Raw genomic sequence first — 12,947 nt, forward strand, 5'->3', positions numbered from 1 at the left:
AAAAGGGAGGGACCTCCCTGAAGATGGAGAAGTCATCAGGCCACATGCCCAGATGGAGGGCCAGGGCTGTTTGGAGGCCAACCCCGCCCAGTGCCATGGGTGGGGGGTGGTGAGGCCACAGCCTGGGGCCCTGAGATGACGCTGCCACCTGGTGGGCAGGGAGGGCAGAGCGCCCAAAGGAGATTATTCTTGAGCCTTACAACTTTTGGGCTGGCCTGGGACCCGCCATCTCGCTCTTCTTTCTGATTTGTTCCCTGCGGAATGGGACCATCTGTCCTATGCCTGTCCCACCACTGCCTTTTAGAAGCGCATAACTTGTCTGGTTTCATAGGTTCACAGCGGGACAGGAGTTTTGTCTCAGGATGAATCACACCCCTCGTTTCTCCCATACCTGATCTGGATGATATCCAGGTAAGACTTTGGATCTAGAAATGAGGCTGGAATGGGTTAAGGCTTTGGGAGCTGTTGGAGTGGAGTGACTGTATTCTGTGCGTGAGAAGGACATGAATTTTGGGAAGCCAGAGGGCAGGATGTTAAGGGCTGAATTGTATCCCCGTATGTTGAAGCCCTAATTCCCTCTGTGATGATATTTGGAGACAGGGCTTCAGGAGGTAACTAAGGTTAAATGATGTTGTAAGGGCCGGGTCCTGATCTGTTTGCACTGGTGACCTTATAAGAAAAGGAAGAAAGACCTCTCTCTTCCTCAGTTCATGCCCAGAGAAAAGGTCATACATGAGGACACACAGAAGGTTGGCTGTTTGCAAGCCAGGAAGGGGCTTTTACCAGGAACTCAATATGTCGGCACCTTGACCTTAGACTTCGGTCCTCCAGAACAGTGAGGAAATAAACTTCTGCCATTCGAGCCACCCCAGACTGTGCTATATTGTTACGGCAGGCCAAAACGACTTGGGAGATGTCAATATTTTCTGTCCAAATTTTCTATAAACCTAAAGCTTCTCTAAAAAATAAGGTCTATTAACATGTTTTAAAAATTGAAAACTGCCTCAGCTGACCAATACGGGGGTGGGGATTAGCTGGGCTCAGAAATGCCAAAATTTATGAAGAAAATTTAAATACCTATCGTGCCGCCACCCAGAATGAGCAATTGCTAACATATTGCCAGGTTTCCTTTTGGTTCTTTTTTTTTTTTCTCTTTCTTTCCTTCCTTCCTTCCTTCCTTTCTTCCTTCTTTCTTTCCTTCTTTCCTTCCTTCCTTCTTTCCTTCCTTCCTTCTTTCCTTCCTTCCTTCCTTCCTTCCTCCTTCCTTCCTTCTTTCCTTCCTTCCTTCCTTCTTCCTTCTTTCCTTCCTTCCTTCTTCCTTCCTTCCTTCCTTCCTTCCTTCCTTCCTTCCTTCCTCCCTTCTTTCCTTCCTCCCTCCCTTCCTTCCAGGCTGCCTGCCTAATGCAATAGTGATGAAACTAAAGCTCCCTTTAACTGCACAACGAGTCCCCACACCCTGGGGGCAATTACTGAAACCAGTATGGTATGGCTCATTCTGAATAGTTTCCCCCTGTACTTTTACAGACTTAAATGCACCCATAAATAATATATAATATTGTTTTGTGCTCCCTGTTGACTTACACAAATGGTGTCCTTTCTCTCATTACTTATCTTGCTTTTCTTCTCCCAGCTCTGTTGTTCTAGAAAGGTAGCCACGCTATTCTAAAAAGTTCAGTTCCTTCTGTTTACTGCTTTTATAAACACCATACGTAGCTATTTTAAAAGTCCAACAGAAAAAGATCATTGAAACCATATCAGCCACAAAAATTACTAAGATTTCTAAGAATAAATGTGATAAAAACTGCAATTCAGTTATGTAAAATATTGTAAAATTTTGTTGAAGGGTAACAAAGAAGACATGATTAAAAGGGAAACGTATGCTCTGTTTATGCGAGGGAAGACCCAACAATGAAAACATGATAATTCTCAGCCTGATAGATACATTCAAGGAACTTGCAATTCAGACATTATCTTTCCAAGGTGTTTGGCTGCGGAACATTCAGACCCCCCTGTCCACTAGGCCACCTTTCTATCATTTGAAATGCTAACCAAGGTAGCCATTTTTAAAGATATTAATTTCATTTAAGTATGTACCCCCAAATAAATTTAAAAACATACTTTCTGAAGTATGAGGGTGGGCCTTTTTTGTGGTGGCTAGTATCTCTCAAAGTAACAGTCTCTCCTCCTACATCTTCCTTCCTACTTGTCTTGCAGTTATTTAAAAAAAATTTTTTTTTCAGTTTGGCATCCTTCTGTTCTGCTCTCTGAATATCCTAGAGTAAGAGGGGGCCTCAACTCATTCCTTCCCCAGGTCCTTCCTGCTGACCCCCCAATCCACACTTCCCCCACACTCTCTCATCGGTAAAATCCAAGTGAAGTTTTAAGAATGTCCATTTATCACAGGGGGCCAGGCGTTTCAGACGCACGACTTCGTTTATTTCTCTTGAATCCCTGTGAAACAGGCACTCAGACCTCCTTTCTGTTTCTGGAGTTCGGGTTGTATCTGAATCTCAGAGAGCATCAGTCCATTGACTAACGTCACAGAGAGGAAGACCATAGAGCCAGGCCTCAAAAATGCATCTCCTCCAAACCCTTCATCCCTTCCATATCTTTCTATTTTGTGGGGAGAGTAAAAACCCTCCAGTCTTTTGGAGTTCAGGCCACCTGACTTCCAAGTGCTAGGCTATTTTGTACCCGAGTGGTGGTTGTCTGACAGAAGCCTTGTAGCCAGCAAAATTACAGCCTCCTCCCAGATGCCTGGTGGTAAGAGGTATTTTCTTATCTACCTTCCCACTCTTTTGACTCCCTCCTACTGTCCTGCAGAGAAAACGGCATGGCTTGCCTCCCTCAGTCAGAGCCAGACGCAGCCGCTAAGACATCTGCAGGTTTGCGGACCCAGGACACGCATAGATGAAAAAACGACTCACCTCCCATGCCCAGCTTCTGAAAGCTTGGCCCTCCCTTTGCTTTTCTCCCAAGGACATAAAAGAGTCCTTGCCTAATATCCTTCTTCCCCGGGGATGTTTATCAATACATACCTTAATTTGAGCCTTTGTTCTGGAGATTTCAGTGCTGCTATTTCCTTCTTTGTAGAACCTGCCTCGTGTGTGTGCAGCTCAGTGAACAAGAGCTCCTCTGGAGGAAGGTGTCTTATCTATCTGTGGTGAGTGGCAGAATAGGGGTGGACTTACCATCCCAACAGTGACTTAAAAAGATCTCACCCAAGAGCACATAAGAGATGACAGATTAGCATATGAAAATATGCTCAACACATTATGTCATTAGGGAATTAGAACAGCAGTGAGGTACCCCTCCGTAATTACTAGAAGGGCCAAAATCCCAAACACTGACCACACCAGATGCTAGAGAAGATGCGGAGGAATTCTCATTTCTTGCGGGGCGGGGGATGCAAAATGGTCCTGCCACGTGGGAAGATGGTTCGGCAATTTTTTCTGAAAGAAAGTTGGCAATTTTTCATGAAGCTAGAATAGGTTTATCATATCCTCCAGTAATCGTGTTCCTGGGTATTTACCCACATGAGCTGAAAACACATCCTCCCCCCCCCAAAACCTGAGCATATGAATTTATAGCAGCTTTATTTCATAACTGCCAAAAGTTGGAAGCCACCAAGATGTCCTTCAATCGAGGAATGGATAAAAGCTGTGGTAATGTGCACGATGGAATATTATTCAGTGATTAAAAAAAAAAAAAGAACCATCAGGCCACACACACACAAAGACACCTCATGCATATATTGCTACGTGAAAGAAACTCATCTGAAAAGGCTACATCTGAAATGATTCCGACTAGGTGACATTCTGGCGAAGGCAACACTGCAGAGACCGTAAAAAAAGACGGGCAGTTTTCAGGGGCTCCCGGGGAGGGGGGTGAAAAGGTGAAGCGCAGGACATTTTTAGGGGGGTGAAACTATTTGCTATGAAACCGTAGTGGTAGATACATGTCATTACGCGTTTGTCAAAAACCAGAGACTGTACAACTCAGAGTGAGCCCTGACATAAACCGTGGACTTCGGGTGATAACAATCTATCGATGTTGACATAATCAGTTATAACACATGTACCAATCCTAATGCAAGATGTGAATAATAGAAGAAAGAGTGCAGGGTGGGCAGGTGGTATTATGGACTGAATTATGTCCCCCCCAAATTCAAGTGCCGACGCCTTCACCCCCAGCGTGATGGGATTTGCCTTTAGAGATGCGATTAAAGTCAAATTAGGTCATAAGGATGGGTCTCTGATCTGGTAAGACTGGTGTTCCTATAAGAAGATGAAGATGAGCACTTGGCCGTCAGTCAGTAGAGCGCGCGACCTTGGTCTTAGGGTCAGGAGTTCTGCCCCTCCCCTGCTGGCCCTTGCTCGCTCCCTAAAAACTGAATAACTAACTAACTAACTAAATAAATAAATAAATAAATAAAATAAGATGGCAATTTTAGCATTCTTTTGAAGTTGTGTAATTTCTACCTGCACCTGCTTTCCTTCACAGCACATAGCACGCACAAGTGTGGTAGGTACGTGCGTGTATATGCATATATATTGGAATTTCAGTGGTAGCAGAGACAATTTCTGAGAGTCATTCCATTACTTCCATGCTGTACGTTGAAACTATGATCATTATTGAGTGTTCCCTCTTTTCATCCTACGGTGAGCAGAGTAATAATGTGAAGGCCATGTTGCTCATGTCTGTCAACATCCTTTCTTTAGATGAGTCTTTAGATCAAGGGACGTCCATCTAACTCCCATTCCGTGCATTCCCGGTTGGGCCGCCAAGCCCACTGATGCAACGCGCACACACACGTACACACACCAGTACAAGGAAGGATGGCTCCTTGACTCAGGTCTGATCAAGGAGGATGTTTCATTTTCCCATCCACAGTCATGATTTATTTAAAGACTCACATCTTGAGCCCCGTGTGGAAACAAGAACATCTTTGAAGGATGAAACCAAGCAGGGGAAATTAGAACCAAGAAACAGAGAAAATATACAATTCTGACGAAATTGTTTCTGCTCCTGGAATGACAGTTGTGTGATTCATTAGTGTCCACACACACACACCCCCAGCACCACCCTTTTAGGCATCGGCTAGTTTCCAGGGGGGTTTCTGGCACAACTAAAAGTGTAGATACTGATTCAATAGCTCTGGTTATCGAGTGCCTTTTATGTGCCAGTTCCTTTGTACATTTCATCCTCATTAGGTCTCATAAAGATTATGCACAAGAGTTATTCTCACTTCGGTTTGAGGAAACTGAAGCTCAGAGAACTGAGGCGGTGTAGCAGTGGTCACCCAAGTAGTTAACGGAAGGCTAGTCTTGAAATTCAGGTCCAAGGGATTACAAAGCCTGAACCTTTAATTTCATCATCTTGAAAGTGGCAAATGTCAGAGCCCTTGGGTTCTGGCCTGTGTTGCTGGGTCAAAACTGAGCTTTAGGCTTTCAAAGTAAACTCTTTCAAAAAGCAAGCCTTTTGAGGCTCACCTTCAAGGAATTTCCCCTGGCCCAAGGGAGTGAACAGGCCCCCCAGATGTTGGGAGGGAGCTATAGAAGTTCTAGACACTCCCCACCTACAATCCATGCAAGGACGCAGTAGATTCCTCACATTCGTGGTCCCAGTGTTTCATGGGGCAAGCAGAGACCTGAAGGCACATGCTCATTCTTGTAACTCTCTCTTACCATGCAAATATGCCCCAGCTTATCGGCTGGAGGAGAATCAAGTTATTTCACGCATCTGGGTTAGTCAAGACCAACCCAGATCTGTCGGCCAACTCCATGAGTTCAGTGTGTAAGTGAGCCAATCCGAGATCAACGGGGCTGCCTCGCCGACCACCACAGATGTATGAGCAATAAACGCTTTGTCATTAATACCCGAGACTCCCCCCCACCATTGTTTGTTACACAGCATTGTTGTGCAAAAAAAACTAACCGATACAAGCAGTCTTGCCAGATTGGGAGGCGGAGAAGCCTATTGTGACTGGACACATTCTTTGTGTGTAGAATGAGGATGATAGTTTCCTTCTGGAAGCTTGTGAGGAAGAAAGTGAGGTACCAGCAGGAAGGTGGAGCAGAGCACAGGTCGTCCTCTAATCCTCACTCTTGAATTTACCCCTCCTCCCGCGTTTTCACCCCAAATATGGAGTGGAGGCAAACAGGGGTATCCGGCATTCTGTTGGACACGGTAACTTGGGAGACACTTTGCACAAATGTGTGTTAAGGAAGTCAGAGAACATGCTAAGAACAGAGGGTGACAGGAAAACCACCAAGGCGACCAGGAAAGTCTCCGCTCGCTGCCTCCACCCTGCAATACAGCATCTGTGCAAAAGGGCACAGGAGCTCAGCTGAAAGTAATGTGGGAGCCTGAGAAAAAAATATAAAGTGTCTGCGAGAACCTTGGGGCCACCTTTTGGAAATCAACTTAAGGTAGTAATCTGAAATGCAGGAGGGAAAGTAAGCTATCTACAAAGATACAGTATGATATAATTTACAGTAGGAACAACTTGGAGGGAAGGAAAGAAGAAAGGAAGGAAGGAAGGGAGGAAGGAAGGAAGGAAGGAGATTAGGGGCGCTTGGGTGGTTCAGTTGGTTAAATGTCCAACTCTTGATCAGGTGGTGATCTCACGGTTTGTGAATTCAAACCCCGCATAGGGCTCTGTGCGGACTGCACAGAGCCTGCTTGGGATTCTGTGTCTCCCTCTCTCTCTGCCCCGCCCCCCTCCGCTTTCTTTCTCTCTCCGTCTCTCTCTCTCTCTCTCTCTCTCTCTCTCTCTCTCAAAATAAATAAATAAACTTAAAAAAAGAGAAAAGAAACTAGATTGCTTCATTCTACTGCGGTACGTGCACAGATAGTCGTTGGAAGAGCGCAATGTCAGGTGGAAAAAATACCCCGTGTTGCAAACTTGATCCTTTGCGCTTTCTTCCGCGCAGTGATGGCCAGAGGCATTTCGGGGACCGAACTGGGAAGTGATGAACAGTGTTTATTTCCCCTGGTTGAGATCACACCAGGAGGGCCACTCGCACGGGGGCATCGTATCTTGCCTCACCAGGAGACACAAAGCCCTAACTGGGCCCGCCGAAAACAGACCCGCTTTGGCCACAAGCACCTTCGCTGTGGAGTGTGGACCACCCCGAGGAGGCAGCAGAGAGATGGGGCACAGCTCCAAGGAGCAGGAAGGGAGGGGTGAAGAGGAAGCAGAGCTGTTCTCCTTACAGCCCGCCCCCCCCCCCTCCCGGAGGTATGTGGGAGTTGCTCTCGCAAACAGCGAGGAGGAAGGTAAGCGTTCCCAGGACAGGTGACATCCATGTCGCTGTTACACTTCGACGTAGCTGCAGTTTTCAAACGCCCGCGCATTCCTCTAGATCTTGCTTCACGATCCCCGAATCCAGCCTTTCTGCCTCCCATATTTCATCTCTTAGAAATACCTGCTGGTGCCCGCGTTGGGACCTGGGTAACCCCCCTTACCAATGTCATTCATGCTTTGACGCAGTCTGGGGAAAACCCCGGATACTTTATGTGAGTTTTGCACCTGATAAGCAAAGATCAATGGTTCACCGAGTGGTGACACTCAGGGCCCCCAGGTACTGCTGACTCACATCACAATGGCAAAAACTACGATACCTGTTTCGCCCGCAGCGGGGGGAAGGAGCCGTGGGCAGCCTTCCCCGGGCCGGCCAAGCAGGCCTGAGGGACTGAGGTGGAATTTCCCCACGCCCGGGTTCCAGGTCGGCCCAGAATGACAGCACGGCACCTGGCCCAGAGGGAGTGCTTTGTAGGTGGTGACTGAGCCGAGGGCCAGGGAAGTCACGGGGCGGGGGGCGGTCTGGTTTCCATCCACCACCTTTCCAGAACCGCACAAAGCGGGGCCGCTCGGTGGATGCCTAGTTTTAGCAAGCGACCCGGTTTGGGCAGAGGCAAGTCCGGATGGTGGAGGTGACTCTGGGGCCGACTTATACCCCCAAAGGGTCTTTGCGGTGACTTCCTTGAGGTGCTTCGGTCCACTGCTCCTCTGTCTTTGGCATGGTGCCTGGTGCATGGCGATTCCTCCATAAATCGCCGAACGGAGTGTGAGACAAGATGAGGGATTGGGGTCGGCTGAAGAATTGGAGAAGCTGTTGAAGGGTCCTTGCCCAGCCAGGCCTGAAGGACGAGCCCCTCACCGCCGCTCCGGGGCTGTCCGCGTGGGGCTGGCGTGAGCCCCGTAGGGCTGGGCACCTGTCTGCCCTCAGCCGGTGTAGCAGCTTTCCGAGGCAGCTGTCGAACAAATTACCACCAACTCGGCGGCTTAAAGCAGCAGAAATTTGTTCTCTTACAGTTGGGAGTCCAGATGACCGAAAGCCAGTAGAACTGGGCTCTCCGGGGCTGTGAAAGGGGAGAGTCCTTGCTTCCCTCCGTGCAGCATCTGGTGGCCACTCAGCAATCCCGAGTTGGTGGTGACATCACTCCAGTCTCTGCCTCCGCCTTCCCACCTTCTCTTCTGTGAGATCTCCCTCTGCTTCTACCTTATAAGCGCTCTGGTGATCGCATTGAGAATCACCTGGGTAATCTGTGATAACCTTCCTATCTCAAGGTCCTTGACTTAGTCACATCTGCAAAGTGCCTTTCTAAATAAGGGGGCATTTGCAAAGTCCAGGGATTAGGTTTTGATATCTTTGGGTGGCCTTTGTTCAAACTCCTCTACCCTGACTCTGAAGACAGGAGACTGTGATATGGCTAAAGAGAACCCTTTTTTTCTCACCTTCGGCCATACATGGGGAACCCCAGCGTTCTAGAAGGCAGCAGAAGTCAACTACACACCCCAAGTCACATACAGCCTCCAGAACTGACAGCCTCTTGGGTCCACCTCCTGCTGGACAGGCACACTCAGTGCATTCTGGAAGGAAGATCCTCTGGGCAAACATATTTCAAAAGGTACTTTTTAAGTTTATTTATTTTGAGAGCGTGCACGCACGTGCAAGAGAGAGAGCACAAGACGGGAAGGAGCAGAGAAAGAGAAGAAAGAGATAATCCCAAGCAGCACAGAGCCGGATGCAGGGCTCTCAGCACAGAGCCGGATGCAGGGCTCGATCCCATGAACCACGAGATCATGACCTGAGCCCAAGTTGGACGCTTAACCGACTGAGCCACCCAGGCGCCCCTGGAGAATCTTAATGTACCATGCGAACCACGAAACAAAAAAACACCATAGTTAATGGTGTAAATAAATAAGCAAGATTAGGAAGGAGAAGTACTGAGTCTCCAAGTACTGGGTTACTGGGTTACATGTCTTATTAGTCACGGATGACTCCTGAGATGCACCATTATATTGAATCACCACCAATCCCTCCAAAGAAATCGCTTTAGCTCAGTCCCATAGCTGGTTCAACACAACTTCTCTGACAACTAAAGAACATTGCAGAGCTCAGAGGGTTCTCTTTAGGAGAGAACCTGGTTTGGGTGTTGAGGAATTTTATAGGTTTAAGGTGAAAGACTTTCCACTTCTATGTGCCTCGATATTTTGTCATTTGACATGGAGCTTGTGCGACCAACTTTTTTTTTTAATATTTATTTATTTATTTTGGGGGAGAGAGAGAGAGAGAGAGAGCACATACTTGTACAAACAGGGTAGGGACAGAGAGAGCAGGAGAGAGAATCCCAAGCAGGCTCCACACTACCAGTGGCAGAGCCCGACTCAGGGCTTGATCTCATAAGCTGAGAGATCATGACCTGAGTTGAAACCATGAGCTGGACACTTAACCAGCTGAGCCACCCAGGTGCCCCTGCACCACCGACTTACGTGATACGAGCACACCTGCTTTACATAGTGAGTTCGGGTCTAACTTTTTACAACTTAGGGGACCTTAGTGGACAGGGGACCTGTCCAACCGTGTCATATGTTTAATGGGATATACTAAAATAGAGCCTTCTGTGACTTTGGGAATGGACTTTATTGGGGAGAAAAATTTTTCTCTACCTTTAAAATTCTTATGGCTAGTCTAAAAATTAAATTGACATGAGACAAATTAACAGGAGAAAAAAAACAAGGTTCAATTACGTGAACATACAGGCTCAATAATGAAATTGAGACCCCTCTCCACCAACAAATGACCAAGTTATGCAGTTTTTATACATTTTATTTATTTTTGATTGATTGATAGAATTTATTTTTTATTATTATTTTTTTTAATTTAATTTTTTTAAATTTATATCCAAAACAGTTAGCATATAGTACAACAATGATTTCAGGAGTAGATTCCTCATTGCCCCTTACCCATTCAGCCCATCCCCCCTTCCACACCCCCTCCAGGAACCCTCTGCTTGTTCTCCATATTGAAGACTCTCTTCTGTTTTGTCCCCCTCTCTGTTTTTATATTATTTTTGCTTCCCTTTCCTTATGTTCATCTGTTTTGTCTCTTAAAATCCTCATATGAATGAAGTCGTACGATTTTTGTCTTTCTCTGACTCACTAATTTTGCTTAGCATAATATCCTCCAGTTCCATCCACATAGTTGCAAGATTTCATTCTTTCTGACTGCCGAGTAATACTCCATTGTATATATATACCACCTCTTCTTTATCCATTCATCCATCGATGGACATTTGGGCTCTTGCCATACTTTGGCTATTGTTGATAGTGCTGCTCTCAACATGGGGTGCATGTGCCCCTTTGAAACAGCACACCTGTATCCCTTGGATAAATATCTAGTAGTGTAATTGCTGGGTCATAGGGTAGTTCTATTTTTAATTTTTTGAGGAACCCCCATACTGTTTTCCAGAGTGGCTGCACCGGTTTGCATTCCCACCAACAATGCAAAAGAGATCCTCTTTCTCTGCATCCTCGCCAACATCTGTTGTTGCCTGAGTTGGTGGTTTTGATTTGTATTTCCCTGATGAGGAGTGATGTTGAGCATTTTTTCATGTGTCGGTTGGCCATCTGGATGTCTTCTTTGCACAAGTGTCTGTTCATGTCTTTTGCCCATTTCTTCACTGGATTATTTGTTTTTTGGGTGTTGAGTTTGATAAGTTCTTTATAGATTTTGGATACTAAGCCTTTATCTGATATGTCGTTTGCAAATATCTTCTCCCATTCTGTCGGTTGCCTTTTAGTTTTGCTGATTGTTTCCTTCGCTGTGCAGAAGCTTTTTATTTTGATGAGGTCCCAATAGTTCATTTTTGCTTTTGTTTCCCTTGCCTCCAGAGACGTGTTGAGTAAGAAGTTGCAGTGGTTATACATTTTAGACAGACATAAATCTGTGATGAATTGACACTGTAAAGAAACCTTACGTTTGGGAGCTTCAATTAGCAAAGAATTGTATCCTTTTTAAAAAATGTTTATTTATTGGGGTGCCCAGGTGGCTCAGTCGGTTAAGCGGCCGACTTCGGCTCAGGTCATGATCTCGCGGTTCGTGGGTTCTAGAAGTAGTGAGTCCATTCATATGTTCATTTTTTTTTTTTCATTAATCCTATGAATATTTATCAAGTACTTAATACATGAGAGTCTCTGTGCTGGGTTGTAAGGATACGCTGGGGGATGACATAGCCAGGGCTTCTGTCCTGTAGGGTGGTAGGCAAAAAGCTAATTTTACACGTGTTTGAATCTGTGATAGTATGAATGGGCAGTACCCATACTGAGGATGTTTAGAACAGGTGGGTCCAATCTGCTGTGTCTGTGTGTCTGTGTGGAGATGACCAGAAAGGTGTCTTTGACAGTTTGTATTGGAGCAAAGCCAACTGCTGAGCAGCTGTTCACAAGGTGAAGGGTGGACGACAGAAGGGATATTATTTTTTTTTTTTTTTTGAGAGAGAGAGAGATAACATGTGAATAGGGGAGGGTCAGAGGGAGACAGAGAGAGAGAGAGAAAGAGAAAGAAAGAGAGAGAGAATCCCAAGCAGGCTCTATGCTGTCAGCGCAGAACTTGGCATGGGGCTCAATCTCACAAACCGTGAGATCATGACCTGAGCTGAAATCAAGGGTCAGATGCTTAACCGACTGAGCCACTCAGGAACCCCAATAGGAATAGTGTTTTTATTGATTTTTTTAATTTTTTTAATGCTTATTTATTTTATTTTGAGAGAGAGATGGAAAGTGGAGTGGGCAAGGGGCAGAGGGAGAGGGAGAGAGAACCCCAAGCAGGCTCCTGGCTGTCAGCATAGAGCCCCGTGGGGGGCTCGATCCCATGAACCACGAGATGATGACCTAAGCTGAAATCAAGAGTCACATACCCAACCACCTGAGCCACCCACGTGCCCCAGGAATAGTATTTTTAAAGTCCCTGAAGCTAGAGGGGGCATAGGAACTTCAGGTAATATGGCAGACAGAACATAAAGGCCTACTTTTGCTCCCCCTGGAAACACTCTGAACTACTGTAGTATTTTATTTTACTTTATTTCATTTTATTTTATTTTATTATTTCATTTTATTTTATTTTATTTTATTTCATTTCATTTCATTTCATTTTATTGCATTTCATTTCATTTTATTTTATTTTATTTTATTTTATTTTATTTTATTTTATGAGAGAGAGTGGGGGAGAGGCAGAGAGAGGGAGAAGGAGAGAGAGAGAGAGAGAGAGAGAGAGAGAGAGAGAGAATCTCAAGCAGGCTTCATGCTCAGTTTGAAGCCTGACTTGGGTCTCGATTCCATAACCCTGGGATCATGACCTGAACCAAAACCAAAAGTTAGTTGCGCAACCAACTCAGCCACCCAGGTGACCCTTGTTTTGTTTGTAAAGTAAGACATAACATCACAATAATGGAAAGAATAAGAAGTCAACAACAGAAGTTAGAGCCAGGAAAGCAGATGGACAGGTGATAACTGGCAGACCCAAGCCTGCTTGGGATTCTCTTTCTCCCTCTCTCTCTGCCCCTCCCCCACACGTGAGCACATGCACTCTCTTTCTCAAAAATCAATAAGTAAACACGTGTGCACTCTCTTTCCCAAAAATAAATAAGTAAACATTAAA

This window comes from Panthera leo, chromosome C2 (assembly GCF_018350215.1).
Source record: "Panthera leo isolate Ple1 chromosome C2, P.leo_Ple1_pat1.1, whole genome shotgun sequence".
Classification (NCBI taxonomy): Eukaryota; Metazoa; Chordata; class Mammalia; order Carnivora; family Felidae; genus Panthera; species Panthera leo.